Source organism: Otolemur garnettii, unplaced genomic scaffold (assembly GCF_000181295.1).
Source record: "Otolemur garnettii isolate 467f Iridium unplaced genomic scaffold, OtoGar3 scaffold00119, whole genome shotgun sequence".
Lineage (NCBI taxonomy): Eukaryota > Metazoa > Chordata > Mammalia > Primates > Galagidae > Otolemur > Otolemur garnettii.
The window spans coordinates 4,120,293-4,140,607 of NW_003852514.1; positions in this window are offsets into that span (position 1 = coordinate 4,120,293).

A 20,315-nucleotide genomic window follows, 5' to 3' on the forward strand; every position below is an offset into this window, starting at 1 on the left:
TGGGCTTTTCTTTTTAGGGAGATTTTGTATAGTTGATGCTATTTCAGAACTTGATATAGGCCTGTTCAACACTCCCACTTGATTCTGGCTAAATCTTGGATGGTAGCATGCTTCCAAGTATTGGTTAATTTCCTTCAGATTTTCATATTTCTGAGAATAAAGTTTTTTGTAATATTCATTAAAGATTTGTTGAATTTCTGAGGAGTCTGTTGTTATTGCCTTGATCATTTCTGATTGATGAAATTAGGGATTTTACTCTTCTGCTCCTGGTTAGATTAGCCAAAGATTTATGTATTTTATTGACCTTCTCAAAAAACCAACATTTTGATTTATTGATCAGTTGTATAATTCTTTTGTTTTCAATTTCATTTAATTCTGCTCTAATTTTGGTTATTTCTTTTCTTCTGCTGGGTTTGGGATTGGAATGCTCTTCCTTTTCCAGTTGCTTGAGATGTCACATTAACTTGTTAACTTTCTCTCTTTTTGTTCTCTTCAGGAAGGCCTGCAGTGCTATAAATTTCCCTCTTAGGACTGCCTTTGTGGTATCCCAGAGGTTCTGATATTTGTGCCTTCATTAACATTTTGTTCCAAAAATTTGGTAATTTCCTTCTTAATCTCATCTCTGACCCAGGTATCAGTCAGCAAAAGGTTTTTAGCTTCCATGTTTTTGTATGAGTATGCAGATTCCTGTTGTTACTGAGTTCAAATTTATTCCATAATGGTCTGAGAAAGTGCAAGGAAAAATTTCTATTCTTTTAAATTTTCTGAGGTTAGACTTGTTGCCTAAGATGTGATCAATTTTGGAGTATGTTCCATGGGCTGATGAGAAGAATGTGTATTCAGTTTTGTTAGGATGAAATTTTCTGTAGATGTCTATTAAATCCAATTGTTGAATGGCTAAGTTTAAATCTAACATTTCTTTGCTTCACTTCTTTTGGGGGGATCTATCCAACACTGCCAAAGGAATGTTAAAATCTCTGACTATTATGGAGCTGGAGGAAATCAAGTTGCTCAGGTCTGTTAGAGTCTCTCCTATAAATTGAGGTGCATTCTGGTTGGGTGCATACATGTTAATAATTGAAATCTCATCATATTGAGTATTACCCTTAACAAATATGAAGTGATCATCCTTATCTTTCCTTATTTTTTATTGGTTTAAAGCCTTTTGTATCTGTGAATAAAATTGCAACACCTACTTTTTTCTGATTGCCATTTGCCTGAAATATAGATGACCATCCCTTCACCCTGAGTCTATATTTATCTTTTAAGTTCAGACAAGATTCTTGTATGCAGTAGATATTTGGCCTGAGTTTTTACCCAGTCAGCCAATCTGTGCCTCTTTAAAGGACAATTTAAGCCATTCACATTAGTTGAGAATATTGATAAGCCTGGTAGATATTTGGGTATCAAGTTTTTCAAAGGCCCAGTGGACATTTTTAATGCTTTCACCACTGTGGAAGTTGGAATTTGATCAAAAGTTTCTGAGTGAGTTTACTTTTGTGGTGGAGGATTGCACTGGTCATTATGGAGGATAAGTCTTAGAATATCCTGGAGAGCTGGTTTAGTTATGGAAAATTTCTTCAACATGTGAATGTCATTAAATTACTTCATTTCTCCATCATAAACAAAACTCAGTTTAGCTGGATACAGGATCCTGGGTTGAAAGTTACTTTGTTTTAGGAGATTAAATGCCGATGACCACCCTCTTCTAGCTTGAAAGGTTTCAACAAAGAGACCTGCAGTCATTCTAATATTCTTCCCCTTGTAGGTTATTGTTTTCTTATGTCTGGCTGCTTTCAGAATTTTCTCTTTCATATTAACTTTAGTGAAGTTAATAATGATGTGCTTAGGGGATGTCTTATTCGGGTTGAGTCATGCTGGGGTTCTGAAACTGTCTGCTATCTGCATTTCAGAATCTCTTGGCATGTGTAGAAAGTTCTTCATAATCTCATGAAAGAGGGCCTCTTCTTTGCGAAGCAACTTCATCACCTTCAGGAAGTCCTATAAGGCGAATATTAGTCTTCTTTGAATTATCCCAGAGCTCTCTGAGAGAATGATCCATTTTTGGTCTCCATTTCTCTTCCTCTTTGAGTGGTTGGGAGCATTCAAAAACTTTGTCTTCAATATCAGAAATCCTTTCTTCTGCCTGCTCCATTCTATTACTGAGGGATTCTACTGTATTTCTCAAATCTTCGAGGGCTGCAAATCATTGTCTCAGTGTATCAAAATATTTGGTGACTTTGTCTTTGAATTCATTGAATTCTTGAGACAACTTTTGAATTGCTCCTTGAATTTCTAATTCCAACTTTACCTCCATTTTATTCATCTTATTTGCAATCCAGACTCTAAATTCAATTTCTGACATTTCAGCCATTTGTCTATGAATAGGATCTTTAGTTGCGTCCATCTTATTGTTCCTTAGGGGATCTACTCTGGTTATTAATGTTACTGGAGTTTTTCTGCTGATTCTGCCCCATGATTATTTTATGCCATTTGGCTAGATGAGCCAATAACATGAAGTTGGGTTGGGGGACTCCTGGAGTAGTTTATTAACCAGCCCTTTACCCAAGAGCTATGACTAGTGTCTGTACCTTTTCCCCTAGAGCTTTGGAAAGGACCCATACAGTGCTATGGCCTAAGACACTGGGGACTTACTTGGTGTGGTGGGACTAAGTGGCTCTGTCTTGTTTTCAGCTGGTTTCTGGCCTACCCTAGTGAATTAGTTACTCCGGGTTGAGGTCTCATCTATGGAGAAATACCAGCAATTAAGTACCCCGCCCCCACAGGCAACAATTAGAAAAGGAAAATCAAACATTCCCACAAACACACACTCCAGATACCACTTTGGATAGTCCTTGGGTGATTGGTTCAGTCTGAGAGATCCAAATTAATTGTCCCAGTCAGCACCCAGTCTCAAGTGAGGGAGTTCAAAAGGTCTCTGGCAACTAGATAGCAAGAGTCTGCTGGCAGCTCGAGTATGACTCATTCTGGTGCTCTGTCAAATTAGGACCCACCACCCAGCAAATGAATTAGTATGGGAAGGTTGATGCCTCCTTCCCCACCTTGCACCTCTGTCCCACCCAGTCACTGGTAACCCTGCAGGGCTATGACCCAGTTCCCTCCAATGAGCAGATGCTCCAGGGGTTTGAGCCTGCCTGAATCACAGAGAGATCTTATGTCTCCTCGGCCAGGCCTCTGCACTCTGCCATGATCCACTAGGGGAAGCTGAGGCCTGACAACCTCGGGTGGTTAATGGAAGCTGGGGCAGTTCACTCAATTCCAGCTCCGCCCCAATTGATGTTGCTGACACTTACATTTGCACAGAATTTGTGATTCTGTCCTGGCTATGTTCCGCTGTGGACCAGGCACTGTTTGAGTTCACAGAAACTGAGACTCTGCCCTGGCCTGTGCTGCTGCCCAGAACTGGTGTTTCTGTTTCTCTTGCAGTCTGTGTTGGGGCAGGTGCAGTTATACCTTACACTCAGCTTTCAGTTTCCCATCTGTCTTTGTCTCAGCTATGATCCCCTGAGGGCTGGGTACTTCTTAGGCTCACTAAAGCAGTCCTGGTGCAGCCCTTCCCTGGAGTATGCTGTCTCTGTGCACTCATCTTCAATTCTCCATTCTGTTGCACTCCGCCTAGGCCGGTCCCACCTCAGGCATACCCTTTGCTCATGGGGCCTTCATTACCATCCCAGATCTATTCCACCAGTGTCTGCCACTGGAGAAGATTCCTGGCTTTCTCTGGTTTCCCAGAGTGATAGGGAGTGTTCTTTCAAAATATCCCCAGGGGTGTGAGCCCCATTGTTCCCGCTGCTGCCGCTGCTGCTCTGTGCCAGGGCATATGGCCTCTCCCTTTCCATATGGTTCCTTCAGTCCACCATTGTCTCCTTACCCCTATGCCCCAGAATCAGCACAAACTTCCAACAGCCCATGCCCTGTCCACACCTCTTGAGAAAATGCCCAAGAATTTGGACTCCATGGGGCTTCCAGACCTCAGGGTGGAAGTGGAGGGGAGTTCTAGGAGTTAAGAACTGTAGGTATTGAATATATACAGTTTTATACAGTTTTATGCCTGGCAGGAGAGTGCCATGGCACCCTAGTAGGGAAAGGAGGTCTGGTTTTTAGAGGGTCTCTCCTATGGGATAAAATGGGAGGATGTTTAAACTCTGCTCACATATTTGTAAAAAGTATACTGTGAGCCATTCTCATGGGTAAGGGACTCCCATCTGCCTGGCAGTGGATTTTGTACTTTTATTTGTATCCTTGGGGTCACAGCTTGCCTCAGGTGGGTTAATGTGCATTCTTCAACCTTCTCTCTTGGCTCAGCTCCAAACCATCAGCTTACTTGCTAAACTTCTGTCATTTAACTTTCCATCTGGATGGGAGCCTCTGTGGAAAGCTCCACCATCTTGTCTCCAACCCCTATGTATGTATTTCTTAAAAGTCATGTTGGAATCTTAGAAGTATGCTCTTGGACATTGTAAGTGAAAATTATTTGTAGTAGGATTATGTAGGTATCAAATATTATTCTGTTGTGAAAGTAGAATAAAAATGTGTTAGCCATACAAGGTGTAAGATATTTATTTCCCATGTATACTTCCTTAGGATGCCAGTGACACCTATTTAAGTCAGATTGACAGCAGGAAAGAAAGAAATTGATTCTATTGAGGTACTATTTACAAAGATGTGGGCAGGCAGTGATGTGGAAGGGGGTGAAACATTACTGTGCAAGAAATGATGGGAAATAACTACCACCCCTAAGCAACCAAGAGAACCAAGACAGCCCCCAAAGAATAGCTTTACCTTTGGCAAGAGCTGCTGGGAGATGTAATGAAGGAACACAGATAACCAGTTGTAGATGAGGAAGGAAGGAAGCCAATGGTTAAATCTCTGACTCACTATACTCTGTCTCCTACAGCACTTCCAGCTGGCCTGGCCCACCACTCCAGAATTGGAGGGCAAGAGATTGATTTGGCACATGAAAATAAGCCCACAAACTAGGCTTATTTTGTGAAAATTAGTACACAAATTAGGGTTAAAAGTCCAGAGAGTGGACTGTAGTGGCCAATTAAATCTTCCAGCACACTCTCCCAAACCTGACAATGAGGCTGATCAAGACCCAGAAAGAAACTGAATGCCAGAAACAAGAGTTTATGACTCAAGAAAGAGGCAAAGGAAATTCCCAAGATGAAGGGGGATACCCAAATTTCAACAAGGCTAGTAGATCTACAGAGCTATTAGCACTTTCTTGTTAGAGGTTTCCAAGACAATGAAAATGATACAATACATAACATTTAAAAATGTTTACAGATGGGTTTGTTAAAGAAGAGAGAGTTTGGATATGTGTTAATGTTAATTGTACTAAACTAAACAAGTGGAAAAGAGGACAATTGTTGGCTTCAGAAAAAACTAGACATTTGTAAAATAATAAATATAAAGTATTTTATACTATATGATCACATGCAAAAGGGATAGAAAAATGTACTAAACAAATAATGAGAGGGATTGGAATAAGATGGTAGACCAGAAGAATCATTCAGCTGAGCTCTCCTAGAATGACTGGCAAGGGGACCTTACCCAGAGTTATAGCTCAGGGAGCACAGCAAGGAGGTGGTAGGCTGGATACAGCATATGATCCCAAGTAGTGGAAATCTTATGAATTAGGCAGGTGATTGTGACCAACTCAGATCAGCTGGCCCCCATGAAGGTCCTGGATGGGAGGAAGCCTTTCCAGAGTTTTCAGTTGTTGGGGAAGCTGCACATTGAGTGGAAAGCTTAGAAGAGTGAGCCCACTTGAACAGTATACAAAACCAGATTTGAATGCCAATTGGAGTGAGTTTGTCATAGGTTTGGTGGCTGATGAGGCAGGCATACTGAGAAGGCCCCCCTGCCCATGGGGCTGCCCTTGTAGGAAAGTCATGTGAAGGTCTTATCAGGGGCCTAAAACACAGTCATCTTAATTCTGCCTGCCAGCATCGGAATTCCACTCTTGGGACAGGCTGAGAGACTCCCACACCCCACAGGAACTGGAGTCAGGAGGCACTGTGAGACTGGCTCCTGAAGGATTCTTGTGAGCTTTAAGATCCCAACCCAGCAGGGTCTGAATACTGAGGAAACAATCAGGTGAGATCACCAAAATCAACAAAGTTTGGGCATAAGGACCATAGAGGTTGCTGGCTGTGTTCTCCCAAAAAATCCACAGTGCCACCTGGTGTCCCAGCAACATATTGCAACTTACTGTCATCAAGAACAAGGACTTCTGTTTATTTGGCCATGAGGAAGAATTTGGCTTTGCTCTGGCTAAAGCTACTTCAAGACCTAACTGCTGAGACAAAGTAATTTGAAGCAAAGGAGACAGTGAGGAAGAAAAAGGAGGATCAGGGGGTGAAAAAGAAGAAAGAACACATGAGAAGGAACCAACAGAAAAATCTGGGCAACATGAAAAACCAAAACAGAGGAATTCCCCCCCAGGGATCACGAGGCATCTAATGCAGAAGACTCCACCTGTAAAGAATTAATGAACTTGACAAAAAGGGAATTTAAAATGTGGACGATAAAGACAATAAAAGGAATGGATGACAAAATGGAAAGACAGAACCAAAAGTCAGACAAGAGATATGTAGAATATAGAAAGAATACAATGGTGCTTAAGGAAATGAAGGAAATAACCAAGGAATGTAAAGATGCAGTAGAAAATAGAAAGTATCAAAAATAGGTTATACCAAGGAGAAGAAAGAAAGCCAGAGATGGAGGATAATGTTTTCAAGTTAACCCAGGTGGTTAAAGAGGCAGAAAATAAGACAGAGAAAGCAGAACAGGCACTTAAAGAACTACAAAACTCCATAAAGCATTTAAATATACAAATAATAGAGATTCCTGATGGGGAAGAAGATTGTCCCAAAGGAATGGAAGCACTATTGGAGACTATCATAAATGAAAGACCCCAACACACTCCTTTCAGATGGATATCAAAAGAGATGACCCCAGGTCATCTCAACTCAAACAGAGCCAAGATACATTGTAATGAACCCATCCAAAGTCACAGTGAAAGAAAAAATTCTGCAAGCAGCCAAGAGTAAGCACCAACTGACCTACAGAGGCAGAGTCATTAGACTGACAGCAGAATTTCCAGCTAAAACCTTCCAAGTAAGAAGATCATGGTCATCTACCTCCAGCATTCTTAAACAAAACAAATTTCAGCCCAGAATTCTATATCTGGCTAAACTATGCTTTAAAATTGATGGACAAATCAAACTTTTTGCAGATATACAAGCTCTGAGGAAATTCACCACAACAAGACCAGCTTTTCAGGAAATACTTAAACCTATTCTCAACACTGTCCATCACAATGGACCATTAGCAAAGTAAACACCCAGAAGCTAAAGGTCAAAACTTAGCTTCCACAAGGGTGTAAAGGATAAAACTACATAATGGACTTTCACAAAATAAGATGAATAGAACTCCACCACACTTATCAGTTCTCTCAATAAATGTTAATTGACTAAATTCACCACTGAAGAGGCACAGGATGGCTGATTGGATAAAGCACAAGCCATCCATGCTCTGCCTCCAGGAGACACACCTAACCTTAAAGAACAAATCAAGACTCAGTGTTAAGGGATGGAAAACAATATTTCAAGCAAATGGAAATCAGAAGAAAGGAGGGGTTGTAATCTTATTTTCAGATACAAGCAGATTTAAAGCAACTAAAGTTAAAGAAAGACAAAGATGGATATTTTATACTAGTCAAGGGAACAATAAAACAAGAAGAAATTTCAATTTTAAATATTTATGCACCCAACTTAAGTGCTCACAGATTTATGAAATGGATCTTGATGGGTCTGAGCAATATGATATCCCATAACATCATAATACTTGGGGACTTTAACATCCCTCTGACGGAACTGGAAAGATCCTCTAAACAGAAACTAAACAAAGATACAAAGGACTTAAATGTGACCTAGAACAAATGGGATTAATAGACATATACAGAACCCCCATCCCAAAGCTAAAGAATATACATTTTTTTCTCATCAGCCACTGATACATACTCCAAAACAGACCACATCCTAGGATACAAATTAAACCTCAACAAAATTGAAAGAATAGAAATTATACCTTGTATCTTCTCAAACCATAAGGCAATCAAGGTGGAACTCAACTCCAACAAAAACATTCAACCCCAGACAAAGACTTGGTTTTTTGAGAAATAAATAAAATTTATAAACCTTTGGACAGATTATCTAGAAACACAAAAGTAAAATCTCTAATAGCCTTAATCAGAAGTGATAAAAGGGAAATAACAACAGATGCCACAGAGATACAAGAGATCATCTCTGAGTACTACAAGAAACCCTATGCCCAGAAATTTGACAATATAGAGGAAATGAATCAATACTTGGAATCGCACCCTTTACGTAGACTTAACTGGGAAGAACTAGATCTCTTGAACAGACTGATTTCAAGAACTGAAATCAAAGAAACAATAAAAATATCTCCCAATAAAAAAATCTCCCAACAAAAAAATGCCTTGGTCCAGATGGCTTCACACTAGAATTCTATCAAACCTTCAAAGAAAAGTTTATACCCATACTGCAGAAAATATTCCAAAAAATTGAGAAGGAAGGAATCTCCCTCATGTTCTCTGAAGCAAACATCACCCTGATACCAAAACCAGGAAAAGACTCAAATGAAAAGGAGAATTTCAGGCCAAGCTCACTAAAGCATATAGATGCAAAAATTCTTGATAAAATCCTAGCCAATAGATTACAGGTATACATTAAAAAATTCATTCATCACAATCAAGTAGGTTTCATCTCAGGGATGCCAGCCTGGTTTAACATATGCAAATCCATAAATGTAATTTACCATATCAACATAAGCAAAAACAAAGACTATGTGATCCTCTCAATAGACGTACAAAAAGCATTCAATGAAATTCAGCATCCTTTCTCTAATTAGAACACTTAAGAATATAGGCCTAGGTGGCACATTTATTAATCTAATTGAAGTGATCTACAACAAACCCATAGCTAATACTATACTGAATGGAGTAAAACTGAAAGCTTTTCCACTTAGAACTGGAACCAGAGAAGGTTGTTTTCTATCACCACTACTATTCAACATAGTGCTGGAAGTTCTTGCCAATACAATCAAGCAAGAGAAGGAAATAAAGTATGTCCAAATGGGTGCAAAAGAGGTCAAATTCTCACTGTTTGCTGATGATATAATCTTATACTTAGAGAACCCCAAAGACTTAACCACAAGACTCCTGGAAGTGATAAAAATACACAGCAGTATCTCAAGATATGAAATTAATGTTCACAAATCAGTAGCCTTTGTATATGCCAGTAACAGACAAGATGAGAAGCTAATCAAGTACACAGTTCCCTTCATAGTAACTTAAAAAAAAAAAAAAAAGAAATACATAGGAATACACATAACAAAAGAAGTGAAGGACCTCTACAAAGAAAATTATGAAACCCTAAGAAAAGAAATAACAGAAGATATTAACAAATGGAAGAACATACCATGCTCATGGCTGGGAAGAATCAACATTGTGAAAATGTCTATACTACTCAAAGCAATGCACAGATTCAATACAATCCCCTTAAAATATGATCATCATACTTTCAAGATTTGGAAAAAATAATTCTTTAATTTTATGGAACCATAAGAAACCCCCTATTACCTAGGCAATTCTTTTTTGTTGTTGTTGTTTTTGAGACAGAGTCTTACTCTGTTGTCCTCAGTAGAATGCTGAGGCATCACAACTCACAGCAACCTCAAACACTTAGGATTAAGCAATTAGTTTGCCTCAGCCTCCCAAGTAGCTGGGACTACAGGTGCCCACCACAATGCCTGGCTATTTTTTCTGTGGTAGTTGTCATTGTTGTTTTAGTAGGCCCGGGCTGGGTTTGAACCTGCCAGCCCTAGAGTATTTAACTGGTGCCCTAGCTGCTGAGCTACAGGCAATTCTATGTAATAAAACAAAGCCAAGAGTATCACCCTACCAGACTTTTGGCTATACTACAAGGCCATAGTGATCAAAACAGAATGGTATTGGCACAAAAATAGAGACATTGACATTTGAACTGAATAGGAAACCATGAGATGAAACTAACCTCTTACAACCACCTAATCTTTGATAAACCAAACAAGAATATACACTGGGGGAAAGAATCTCTATTCAACAAATGGTGTTGGGAGAACTAGATAACCACATGCAAAAGACTGAAACTTGGACCCACACCTCTCACTACTTACAAAAATTCATTCAAGATGGATAAATGATTTAAACCTAAGGCATGAAGCAATAAAAATCCTTGAAGAAAGTGTGGGGAAAACACTTGAAGATATCAGCCTGGGGAAAGATTTTATGCAGAAGACTTCTGTGGCTACCACAACAACAAAAAATGGGACTTAATTAAACTGAAAAGCTTCTATACAGCTAAGGAAACAACAACAAAAGCAAATAGACAACCTTCAGAATAGGAAAAAATATTTGTATATTATGAATCAAATTGGACAAAACATTGATAACTAGGATCTATAGAGTATTCAAATTAATCAACAACAAATGACTCAACAATCTCATATATCACTGGGCAAGAGAGATAAATAGAACCTTCTTTAAAGAAGACAGATGACTGGCTAACAAATGTATGAAAAAATGCTCAAAATTTCTAATTATAAGAGAAATGGAAATCAAAATCACCCTGAGATATCACCTAACTCCAATGAGAATGACCCATATCACAAAATCTCAACGCTGCAAATGCTGGTGTGTATGTGGAGTGAATGAAACACTTTTACACTGCTGGTGGGACTGCAAACTAATACAACTGTTTTGGAAGGAAGTATGGAGCATCCTCAAAGAACTCAAACTAGATCTCCCATTTGATCCTGCAATCCCATTACTGGGCACCTACCCAGAAGAAAAATAAAATCCTTTTATCATAAGGACATTTGCACTAGACTGTTTATTGCAGCTCAATTTATGATCACCAAAATGTGGAAACAGCCTAAATGCCCACCAATCCAGGAATGGATTAACAAGCTGTGGTATATATATGCAATGGAATACTATTCAGCCACTTAAAAAGATGGAGATTTTACATCTTTTATATTAATCTGGATGGAGGTGGAACACATTCTTCTTAGTATAGCATCACAAGAATAGAGAAGCAAGAATCCAATGTACTCTATCCTAATATGAAGGTAGTAGATGAGCTAATACAAGGGAGGGCAGGGGAATGAGCAAATGGGTAGAGGGGAGGAGAGAGGGGATTAGGGGTTCATGGTGTATGGCACACCTCTTGGGGATGGCACACAATTATAAAAGGGACTTTATATAGCAAATGCAATCAGTGTAACCTACTTCTTTGTACCCTCAATAAATCCCAAACAAAGAAAAAATAAAATAAAATAAAAACACATGACAAAAAGAATGTATGGTTATGGTAATTTTAGACAAAATAGATTTTTCTTACAAGATTATTTATTGGTTATTGAAAGAGTTGCAGGGCCAGGCACAATAGCTCACGGCTATTATACCCAACACTCTGGGAGGCCAAGGTGGGTGGATTGCTTAAGCTCACAAGTTCGAGATCAAACTGAGCAAGAGTGAGAGACCCCCCACCATCTGTAAAATAATGGCCAGTCTTGTGGCAGATACCTATAGTCCCAGCTACTCAGGAGGCTGAGGCAGGAGGCCTCTTGAGCCCAAGAGTTTGAGGTTGCTGGGAGCTATGATGCCACAGCACTTTACCAGGGGCAAGAAAGTGAGACTTTATCTCAAAAAAAAAAAGAAAAGAAAAGAAAAGAGTTTTTTTCCTAATTACTCCATGATTAGAAAATGTTGTATTACTAAGAATCTTATCACCTAATATCTTGTTTATAAATAAATATTATTTTAAAAATGCAAAGAGAAACTGACAAATTCACTATCATAATGGGAAGAACTTACTGATAAGTCAAACTGACCCCCACCATAAGAAAATTTATCAGCTTGAGAGATAAGTAGATCTATAAGTAGGTAGAAAACTGGGGACCCAACAATTAAGGAATATACATTTTCTGTACACTCTCTATATAGGAGCATTTATTAAACTATTACATGCTAAGCTCTTAAGAAAATCTCAACAGGCTTGGCGCCTGTGGCTCAAGCGGCTAAGGTGCCAGCCACATACACCTAAGGTGGCGGTTCGAATCCCCAGCCCGGGCCCGCCAAAGAACAATGATGGCTACAACCAAAAAATGGCCTGGCACTGTGGTGGGCGCCTGTAGTCCCAGCTACTTGGGAGGCTGAGGCAGGAGACTCGCTTGAGCCCAGGAGTTGGAGGTTGCTGTGAGCGTGATGCCATGGCACTCTACCCAGGGGGATAGCTTGAGGCTCCCTTTCAAAAAAAAAAAGAAAGAAAAGAAAATCTCAACAAATTTGTTATTATACAGACAATGATTTTTGATAGCATGGAACTAATTTACAAAATCATGTCTAAGGAAAAGGCTGTATTTACATGGAAATTTTAAAATGCAGTTTTAAATAATGCATAAGTAAATCTGAACATGATATTATAAAATGATGGACTACAAGAATTAAATGGTACCTAAAATGCTACATTTTAAAACTTAAAATGAGTTAAATTCAAAGTATTTCTTGGAGAAAAATATTTAGTCTTTTTTCTTTTCTTTTCTTTTCTTTTCTTTTTTTGAGACAGAATCTCACTTTGTCACCCTCAGTGGAGTGCTGTGGCATCAAAGCTCACAGCAACCTCAGACTCTTGGGCTCAAGTGATTCTCTTACCTCAGCCTCCCAAGTAGCTGGGACTCTAGTTACCCGCCATAATGCCCCGACCATTTTTAGAGATAGGGTCTCACTTTAGCTCAGGCTGATCTCAAACCTGTGACCTCAGGCTATCTGCCTGCCTCAGCCTCCCAGAGTCCTGGTATTACAAGTGTAAGCCACCATGCCCAGCCTAAAATATTTAGTTTTAAGTGTTTAATTAGAAATAAAAGAATGAGAAAATGAATGGGTGAAGCATCCTGCTAAAGAAACTGCAAAAAGAATCACAAAATAAGCTTTAAGAGAGTCAATAGAAGAGATAATAAATATGATATCATATATTAATGAAATAGAAAATAAAGATAAATTGGAGATGATGAACAAAGCCTAAACTTATTTGAAAAGAATTATGAAACAAAGCTCTAATGAGATTGCTCAAGACAGAAATGAAAGTCATAAATAAACACTAGTAAGATTGCAAAAATCAACCTTAAGTTTATATATTAAATACTTGGGAAATGGACACATTTTTGCAAAATATAACTTAGCAAAAATGACACAAGAAAAATGGAATACCAGAATAATCCTACAACATTAAGAAATTGAATCAATAGGTTAAAAATCTTCCTATAAAGAAAACACTAAGCCTAGAATATTTCACTGGAAAAGTCTACCAAACTTTCAAACAACAAATCATTGCAATGGTACATAAATTCTTCCAAAGAGTGTGGAGGGGCAGTTCTCCCTTGTTATATAAAACTAGGATTACTATGACAAAATAAGCAGAGAACAATATGCACAAGAAAATTAAAGGCCACTATCACTCATAAGTATCTATGCAAAAATTCTAAACAAAATTTGATATTACAGATTCAGCAGTGTTAAAAATATACATACATCATGGCTAAATTGAACTTATCCCAGAAATGTAAGAATTATTTAAAGTTAGATAAATCTGCAGATGTTAAAAATGGCAGGCCAGTTCTTCAGACTAAACTTCCTGCTGAAAAGAATTCAAAATGCAGAATAAAAGTCTTTTTTTCTTAAAAGCATCAAACTCCTGAAATAGTGTCAGGAATTCTTAAAACAAACATCTAAGAAAAGTGAGACAGTAGTAAAAGATCCGGAAAGACTTTAGATGTTACATATATCAGATACAGAAGATGGGGAGCAGATCAGTGGGGAAACAGATTCAGTTAATAGTGTTTAGCTGAAAGATTCACTTCACAGAAAAAAATAAATAAAATAAGAACCTTATACTCCTATACCAACCTATGATTCCAGATGATTTAAGACTTAAAAAATAAAACTTCATGATTTTAGAATAGAATATGGATGTCTTTATTACCTCCAGGTGGAAAAGGATTCAGCAAACAAGATACAAAAGGCCAAAAACAAAACCAAAAAAGAAATTCTACCATGTAGATATTATAAATGTCTGTTTATGGAATAATATTATCAATAAATGCAAAGACATATTGGGCAAAGATAATTCCAATGCCTACAACCAAAAAATAATTACCTACTTATATAAGAACTTATATAAGTCAGAAAGAAAAATATTAAAATATGAAAATCATCAAAAACACAAATGGCATCTCATAGAAAAATAAACCTGAAAACAGGTTAACAACAAAGGCAAATTAAAATCACAAGATAGACTTTTATACCTCAAAGACTGGCAAATTAAAAAAAGAAAAATAGAAAAACATTTTGTATTGGCAAGCATATAGAAAAATGGGGATTCATGCCCTGTTGTTGAGAACGCAAATTGGTTCAACTATTTTAGAAAACAATTTGGGATTTTCTCTTAAATTTGAAGATATGTATAATGTATAACCCAAGAATTTTCCTCTAATTTATGTGTTGCATTGAAACTCTTGCAGGCATATCCCATACAACATGTATGAAGATGCCCTATCGCACCATTATTTGTGATAACAAAAACTAGAAACAGCAAATTCTGTCGGTGCAGCCATCTAATGGAATACTATACACAGTAAAACAAAACAAAATTAGAGCTGCACTCATCCACATGGTTGAAGCTAGAAAATGAAAAGTCAAGACAACAAAAATAATTGCTGAAGAAGACAGGTAGAATTATTCCATTTAAATAAAAGCCAAAACCATACAAGGCATAACAATATCTTTGGGAAAACATTCTCATGAGGCAAAATCATACCAGAAGCAAGTGATTCATAAATGCAAACTTTATACTAGTGGAAACTTTGCTGAGGAGGGATAGGAATGATGACAGTGAGAGACACAAAAAGGCATTTGACATTTGTAATTCTCTGTTGCTTATGCTTGGTTGTTTATTTGATTAATTAAATTGTTTTTAAAAGCAATTTTAAAAACAATTTTTAAAATTTAATTTGGGAAATTTTCAAGCCCCGTATCACAACCTGCAGAGATTAACCCACCTTGGCCCCTCTCTATTGCTGTAGTTTCATTTGCTACCACACTAACATTTATCACTTTGCAAACCACACGGGCCATCTTTTAATTCTTCAGATCCTCCAAATATTCCCCCACCTCAGTGCTTTTCCTGTTGTTTCTTCTGCCTGGAAAATGTAATAAAGACTCAGGAAAATGTGTCCCTAGGAAGCATAAAAAGATTCCTCAAAACAAGGCCAAATTTGGGCAATGGAGACTGCCCTCAGAGTTTAACCACCATGTTCCATCCAGTTTAACTCATTTGACAGCCAGGACAGGTCTTGAGAGTCTGGCCAAGGGCAAAATGGCGCTAAATTGCAGGTGGAAGGAAGGAAGCTCCAGGCCTTGTTTCCCAGGAGAGTCCTGTGAGTTCAAGAACAGCAAGGGTTAATATACAAAAGCAAATCCCAATAAATAAATAAAATCCCACATGTTGTCCTTACGGACATTTGATTCCTGCTAAGCCACCAAGTTCAGGATGCAGGTTGGGCCCCAAAGTCATATAGATTGGCGACCTTCTGCTGTGAGTGCTATGCAAAAGTCTCAGGCATATTTGGGCCAGGATCTTCATGGAGAAGCATTACAGGAACTAGGATGGAAAAGTTAAAAAAAAAAAAAAGAAAGAAATAAAACAACTAACACTCTAAATAGTGTTACCTCCAAGTGAATGTAAGTAACTTAGTAACCATACAAGCAAGTTGAAAACAGGAAGTTTAGAAAGGGAGTTGAGCACTGAGCACTACCAAATGTCACCCCCTCCTAAATGCTTTACTAGATGCTAATTACTCACCACAGTAAAAATTTAAAGTAGATTTTCATTGCATTTATTATTCAGATGAGATGACTAAATCATGGACAATAGCAGCTCTATGAAGTTAGGAAGTAGCAGATCTAGGGTCTCCCTGATTCTAATCTCATGTTCTGTATACGTCATCAAGTTGTCTCCTACTAGATATCTGGCCCCCGCTGTCCTCATCTATCAAAACAAACCAACAAAAATGGGATTGGAACAAACGATACCTTCTGTCTCTTTCAGACTTTTGGTCCTGGCAATGGCAGTGCTGGTGTCAGCTCTGTATTCCTCACCTTTCTCCGTGTGTTAGGGAAGACTGTGGAAGATCTTTACTGTGCTTTTGACCTTGCAAATTTGCTTTTGGACCTTCACACTATTGTTCCTCAAAGGAATATGAAGAATAATGATTTCTTCAAAAGCTGGAATTACAGCCCCCACCCCCGATGATTCTTCAATTGGTAAGGCCCCATTCTTGGCGCCGATAAATGCTAAATGAAAGAAAGTTGTATGACCCAGGATGCTGGAACACTTGCTGAAATGAACAATGAGAAGACACTGTGGTCAAACATATTAGTTTTCTATTGTTGTGTAACATATTACCACAAATCTTGGCAGCTTAATGCAGCACACATTCATTATTTCACACTATGTGTGAATCAGGATTCTACACACACCTTAGCTGAGTTTCCTGCTTAGTATCACACAAGGCTGTCATCAAGGGATTACCTGGGCTGTGTTTTCATCAGAGGCTTTACTGGGGAAGGATCTGCTTCCAAGCTTACTTAGGTTGTGGTCAAAGTCATTTCCTTACAGTTGTAGGACTGAGGGTCCTGGCTTCTTGTTAGTATTAGCTAGAGGCCCCCTAAGCCCCTCTGCAGGTGCTCACACACAGATGACCTCTTACTTCAATAAGCCAGCAATAGAAGTCTCTAGACTTTCCATTACCTTTACATAAATGATCAATACTTGTGTCTAGCACCAGGTATATGTGTAGTCTTTGCTTTAAGAATTTTTATAGGAGATCAAATGCACAAATACCTAAAAGTTAAGTGCTCAGTCAATAGTAAAAACATTCTGGAATTGGATAGTAGTGATGGTTGCACAAGTTTGTGAATATACTAAAAACCACCGAATAGTACAACTAGAAGGGATGAATTTTATGGTAACAACAACCAAAAAATACCTCAATTATTCATGAAATGTACATGTGAAATAAAAATTTCAGATATGCAAGGATTTGGAGTGTGCACTTCTCATACACCCATTCTTGGAAAGCTACTAAAGAATGTGCCTTGGGAAAACAAAGGTTTCAACCACAGAGAGCAGAACATAAAACCCAGGCAACTTGAAGACAGAAGGCAGGTCCTGGGACAGGAGGTGCACAGTTGGCTTTGCTGCAGGAATGCAGTTGCAAATGCTGCTGAAATTCCCCAGAAGGATGACCTGAATACACACAAGACAGACATAAATTTCTAGCAGCAGCACAGATGTCATTTCTAGTCCCCCAGTCTTTCTTGGAAAAGGTGACACTATTGGAAAATGACAATATGTAAAAATCTTCAAAACTCTAGGAAATAAAACAAAAAATGTGGCCTTTTGCCTATCATCTTAGACCACTTGGAGATTCTAGTAAAAAGATTCAAAATTTTACTCACTCATTAATGAAGTGGTTTGGCAAATTGGTTTTATAACCCTCCTTTGAACTTTAGAAAATGAGGCATATTTGAGCTTTAAAGAGAGTGAGATAGGTGCTACTTTACTTTATGGTAAGAAATTGGTTGCTTTACTGTTATTTTATATTCTTAGAGTAGTAAATTGAATTACAGAGTCATATTTGAAACAGTTACATAGTTACTTGTGTTGAAGAAGAAGGTGATATCAGGTAAATGAGTTTAATGCATGTATTATAAGAGGAAATAAAGGGGGTACGGAGCCAAGATGGTGGACTGCAGCCAGCTTTTTACAGAAGCTGCCATCCAGAAGGAGGCTTAAAGTACAGAAGTTTAGCAAGTTAGCCAATGGAGTAGAGCCAAGAGAGAAGATTGAAGAGTGCACTTCAACCTTCCTGAGGTGAGCTGCAACCCCAAAAATACAACCAAAAGTTACAAAATCCACCACCAAGCAGACGGGAGTCCCCTCCCCCACAACAATGGCTCACAGTTTACTCCATGCAAACAAGCGAGCAGAATTCAAACTTCCTCCCACTCTATACCACGGGAGAGACTCCCTAAAAACTGGACATCCTACTCCTGCTGGCGTGCCATGGCACCCTCAGGCCAGGCATAAAACTGTAAAACTGTATAAAACTGTATATATTCCCCACCTGCAACATTGAACGCTGAGGAGTCCCCACCCACCCACTCCAAGGTCTGGAGGTTACCTATGGAATCCAGATTCTTGGGCATCTCCTTGAGAGAAGTGGAGGGGGAAAGGGCTGATGCTGTTCTGTGCTGACTGTGGCACAGGTGTGAGGAGAAGAAAATCCACTCGGCGATGCCAATACAGCAACAGTAGCATCCTGAGCTGCAAACTGACGCCATTCCAGCCCCATTTCTCTGGGCAAACAGAGGTTCCAGACAGCAGCCACAGGCAAAATGCAGATAACTTTCGTAAGTAAACCACCAGCCCTCAAGGTCTAATACAGCTGAGACAAAGACAGTGGGCAGGCAGAGGCTAGAATTGACACCTGAGTGTAAACTGCTGTTTGTCTGCTGCCCAGAGCTGAATGCAACATCTGACTTGTAGCGGAATCTAGCTGGACAGAAGCCTAATTTAAATACACAAGGTCCCCCTGCCAAACTCAGATTTCTGGCTGATTTTGTCAGTCGTAAATCCCAGGAGCAGTGGCCTACTGGAGTGAATAGGGTCACAGATCTAGGGGATTACGAGTGACTGGGTGCAAGGTGGGGAAGGAGGAATTAACCTTCCCAGACTAATTCATTTGATGTGTGGGTCCCTTTGCCCTTATGGAGCGGGGCAGGCGCAAAACTGCTTGTTAGAGTCACATGCCGGGCGGCAGAGGAGATCCCTGCCCCAGGCTCCTGCTCTTGGAAGGCCCAGAACTGCTTGCTAGTGCTTCAGGTGTCCTGTGGGCAGTGACAGAGGAGTCCTCCATTCCAGGTAGACCCAAAACAGCTTGCTAGAGACATGCACACCCCATGGGGGCCAGGAGAGGAGTTCCCCGCTCCAGGTACCCAAGCTGGGTGGGCCCAGAACTGCTTGCTAGAGCCACACACGCCCTGCAGGTGGCGGTGGAGGGGTCTACCACTCTGGGCAGGCCCAGAACTGTTTGCTAGAGCCACGTACGTCCCACGGACAGAGGTGGAGGAGTTCCCTGCTCCGGGCTCCCGCACTGAGAGGAAGGCACAGATTGGCTTGCTAGTGCCACAGTCATCCAATGGGCGATGGTGAAGGAGTCCTCCACTCCCCCCCCAGCTATTCTGGCGGGGCTGAACTAGGATTGATCTGATCGTTTGGGTTCCCTGCACTACTGCTGCCATTCCCTCACCCCCTGGCTGCTCCAGGGTGCTAAACTAGGACTGATCTAGCCACTACAGTTGGAGGGGCTGAACAAGGACTGATCCACCTGCTGCAAGTCTCCTGCCCCCTGGTCGCCTCGGCAGGCTGAACGAGGTCTAATCCAGTCACACACACTCCCGTGCAGCTGCTGCCATTCCACTGCACCCCAGTTGCCCCAGCACTCGAAAACTGGGAGAAGACAACAGACAGCCTGCCTGTCTCTCTGGGCAACCAGAAGAAGCCACCAACTGAACAGTTCTGATAAGGCCTCCAAACAAGGTAAACTCAGAAGGGGGCAGAATCAGCGGAAAAACTCTGGCAACTCAAATAACCAGAGTATATCAACTCCTCCAAAGGAAAATGGGGCAGATGCGATTGAAGACCCCATCCACAAGCAAATGGCTGGGATATCACAAATCGAGTTCAGAATGTGGATAGCAAATAAGATCAACAGAATGGAAGAAAGGAAGGAATTAGGAGTTCAAGAAATTTTCAAAAGATTTCTCAAGAAATGATTCAAAAGATATCTCAAGAAATTGTTCAAAAGATGAACTCAATGATTTCAAAGATAAAATGATCAAAGATTTTGAAACACTGAGTCAAGAGTTTGCAGCCCTCAAGGATCTGAAAGACATGGTGGAATCCCTCCATAACAGAGTGGAACAGGCAGAAGAAAAGATCTCTGATTTTGAAGACAAAGCTTTTGAAGAAGCCCAGGAGCACAAAGATCAAAAGAAATGGAGAGCAAAAACAGATCTCACTCTCAGAGAGCTCTCGGATAAT